The following is a 4,259-nucleotide window of genomic DNA, read 5'->3' on the forward strand; positions in this document are numbered from 1 at the left end:
ACTTCTATTAAACCCGAAACATTTGCAATGTCTTACACCGTATTTAATAATATTAATTAATGTGATTTCATAACTAAATTTCCCTTTTTTCCCCTCCTATGTTCAGATTACATTATAATAAACACATCATACTAGGCTTAGTCAGTGAAAAGCATAAACCAGTGGAGGCCGACAGAAGATACTCCAACATGTTGTTAGAAAAACATTAGATGCTTAAAATATTGAAATTGCTTTTGATTCAGAATTTTGCTGACTTGCTTATTTGGGAATTTTTTTCAATTTTACTCCTTCCATCGGTAGATCAGTTTTTAGAGATCTTGAGAAGTCAAGGGGAACTTTCTAACAGATTTCATGGACTGAGAGGGGCAGAATAAAACATAATTGGGTATCTTGGGAAAATTTCCATTAAATTTCAACCCAAAAGAAATATGTTTTCCTTCCATGTCTATTTCATGTAGATATGCATGTGGTTCTCATTCAGTTGCTTTCTTGAAATTTAAAAATTTATAAAACATATGTTAAGATAGAAATATTTAGGATTCCATTTAATTAGAGTAAATATTCTCACCAGATTATGTAATTTCATTTTCTTTTTTTTGTTCGTTTGTTTTTGAGGAAGATTAGCCATGAGCTAACAGCTGCCATCAATACTCCTCTTTTTGCTGAGGAAGACAGGCCCTGAGCTAACATCCGTGCCCACCTTCCTCTGCTTTATACATGGGACGCCTGCCACAGCAAGGTTGCCAAGTGGTGCCATGTCCGCACCCGGGATCTGAACCCTCCAACCCCAGGCCACTGAAACGGAAAGTGTGAACTTAACCGCTGTGCCACCAGGGAGGCTCCCTCATTTTCAAAATACTTATTTAGTATTAGAGAGGAATTAGTGTAGGAGAAGAATCTTTCCCTTATCTCCATGGCTATTGCCATTTCTCCAGTTCAGATATTCATCACTTCTCTTCTGGACAAGTGAAGTTGCCTCTTAACTGGCACCCCTGGCTGCAGTCTTTCCTGCAATGCGTCCTTTTGCTCTTCAGAGTATTTCCAATGGAGTTTTAGTCTGGCCAGATGTTCGTTCAAGAAAATGGATCTGTGTTCAAATAAGTTGGGAAATGCTATCGATCATATCCTCCATGCTTGTAGAGTCATAAAATCTGTGAGTACATTAAAAGCTTTGAGAAGTCCTGAGCAACATGAAGATAGTATCGTGTTTTTCTCTTTTGTACTACCCATGAGCATCACCTTGTTTTATCCCAAGTATTTAATGCCCTAGGGAAAATTAGGATAATTATGGCAGGAATTTGAAGACAGAGAGCCAATTTTCAACATTCAACTTCCAAAGGGTGACTCGTGAAGACCAAGGCTAGAAAAGTTCTTGAAATACCAGCTTTCTTGAGAGAGAATGGATTTATAAATTCCAAAAGATCTTTTATGGTTGGTGGCATAGTGGTTAGCATAGCTGCTTTCCGAAATATCTTTTGTATGTAAGATCCAGGCTTGATGGAATCATAGATCACTAAGTTTTAACAAAAAACGTTGAGAGGTTAATCAAAAAGCAATGGTATATAAGGAGAAAGGAACATGAGACTTTTCGTGAAGGGAAGTAGACATATTTGGAAGAGACAGGTAGAAGATAAAGAAGCAGCTTGGATTCTTTGGGACCCCAGTGCTTCCACATCCATGGGCCTTGATCCAAGGAGTGCCAGAGAAGTGAGACGAAAACCCCAGGCAGGTTGAAAGGGAAGTTGAAACACTTGTGTGTGTGCACTCCTCCTACCAGTTATAATTCTGAAAGGACAGTGACCTGCAAGGCCCCTCTTGTGCCAATAGAGGATGACCACAGTGGAATAGAAAAGATTGTACACATATTTAGGCAGAAAAACATCAGGGAATTTTGCCGATGGAATCTCCTTTGACAGATGTGTGCTGTGGAAGGAATTTGAAATTCCTTCCCTGTTCTCACTAGGACAACTGAAAAATAGTTGAGAAATGTGATAGTGGATATGCCAGGGTCACCATAATAAATGGCAAAGTGATCCCATATGAAAAACAGTAAACCAGAAAGAAGTTGTAGCTGAAGGTTTAGAATGTCAATGAAAGCCAAGGAGAAGCATAACTTCCAGAAATGAGGATGAGGATATGGCTCTCATGACTTTGATTTTGCTGAAAGAACAGGCAAGGAGTTAGACTTGTTACAGTCACTTGAGGACCAGATGCAGTTCAAGAACAGACACTGCCCAAAGTCAGATGAGACAAGATACATCTCAACCAGAGTTCAAGAGAAAGCTCAGGAAACATTTATCCCATTCCAGACGCCATTTTGGAAAGGAAGCTGTGGGACACTAGAGAAAAATTGCTTGAAAGAGAGTTTGAACTCTAAATTGAGTGGACATTTATGTAAGTGAGAAGATTTTAAACAGGAAAAGATTGAGCTACCTGTAACTGGAAAGTTTACATTATCATTTTCTACCCATCATTAGAAATGGGGATTATAAAAGAACTTAGTTAACATAGAAATATCATAGAATTTTATACAAGTGAATTGTAGCTATAAATTGTCTACTCTATTACACAGATAAATCTGGTTCCACTTTTAATCCAAAATCCCCGAAGTTTATTTGTCAAAAAATGTTTTTTAAATTAACATTCTTCTCTCAGAACAAGTATTACATGGAACATCCTCTGGTAAATATGTTTCTATGTTCTTATTAGAGTTAACTCTTAAAACAGTTTTATTTTTTATTTTTAATTAATCTTGTTATTCATCTGTTTAAAAGAACACTTTTTGGAATTCTTACATGCTTGGGCATTATGCTAGGTGCCTGGACTAGAAAGATGACTCAATCATAAATTCTGACCTCAAAGAGACCATAGATTTTCAGAGGAAATATGTGCTTGCTTGGGCAAATATAGACTAATTTTAGAACAATACAGAGAGGACTAGCATGAATGCTGTGCAAGGATTGCATGAAAATTTATGAGGAGTTCCCCATTTTCTCTTTAAGACTTCATACTTCTCTTTAAGAGAATGACCAAGGCAAAGACATTCTATCTCAGCATTTCTGTTCTACATTGCAGTAGAAGTTTCAGAAAGTGAAATAAGACAAAGAAGAGGACTAAGATTAGAAACAAAGATTAAAACTGTTCATATTTGGGGGCTGGCCCCGTAGTCGAGTGGTTAAGTTCGGGCGCTCCGCTGCAGGCGGTCCAGTGTTTCGTTGGTTCGAATCCTGCGTGCGGACATGGCACTGCTCATCAAACCACGCTGAGGCAGCGTCCCATATGCCACAACTAGAAGGACCCACAACGAAGAATATACAACTATGTACCGGGGGACTTTGGGGAGAAAAAGGAAAAAATAAAATCTTTAAAAAAAAAAAAAAAACTGTTCATATTTGCAGATGCCGTAACTGTCTGTATAGTGAATCCTAAAGAATATACAAAACGTCTACTAGACCTAATAGTGAATTTAGCAAGGCCACAATACACAAAGTTGACATACTAAGAGCGAAGATTTGGAAAATAAATTTTAGAAGTTCCATTTAAAATAACACAAAAACATAAAATCCTTAAGGATAAATTTAGCAATACATAAAAAACCTCTACACTGAATCCACAAGAGGTTAATGTGAACAATCTAAGAAACCATTAATAAATGGTGAGATGTGCCATGTTAATGGATTAGAAGATTCAATGTCATCAAGATGTCCATTTTCCCCAAGTTGTGGTACATATCCAACACAAGCAAAATCATAATCTCAGCAAATTTTTATTTTAGAAATTGATAAGTTCTCCTAAAATGTATATGGAAGTGCAGATAACCTAAAATAGTCAAAATAATGTTGAAAAAAGAAAATAATATAACATAGGAGGGTTTACATTCTCATTCAAGATTAACTTACTATGAGGCTACATTAATTAAGATAGTGTGGTATTTATGAAAGGATAATTAAATAAAACACCAAAGAATCCAGAAATGCATCCACACTTACATACTAATTTTTGATAATATCAATGAGGGATTTCAATAAATGGTACTTGGACAACTGGATATACACATCGAAAAAATGACCTTTGACCTCTACATCACACCATATGTTAATTTGAGAAGGATCATAGACCTAATTTTAAAACCTAAACTTATAAAGCTTATAAAAGAAAACGTAAGAAAATATCTTCATGAGCTCAAGGTAGGCTTGGAGAAATCATTTGCAAAACAGCTATCTGTCAAAAGACAAAGAAATTTTATCCTACAATTCAAT

At 36.3% G+C, this 4,259-nt stretch overlaps 1 non-coding gene across 1 annotated transcript; it reads left to right on the top strand.

The window, feature by feature from the left end:
• The first annotated feature begins 2,890 nt into the window (after positions 1–2,890).
• On the top strand, positions 2,891–2,994 carry LOC139076283 (U6 spliceosomal RNA). Its single transcript, XR_011527695.1, has one exon. It is a non-coding gene; the product is annotated as a U6 spliceosomal RNA (small nuclear RNA).
• The last annotated feature ends 1,265 nt before the right edge of the window (positions 2,995–4,259 follow it).

Source organism: Equus przewalskii, chromosome 15, assembly GCF_037783145.1.
Source record: "Equus przewalskii isolate Varuska chromosome 15, EquPr2, whole genome shotgun sequence".
In the NCBI taxonomy this organism is placed as follows: domain Eukaryota; kingdom Metazoa; phylum Chordata; class Mammalia; order Perissodactyla; family Equidae; genus Equus; species Equus przewalskii.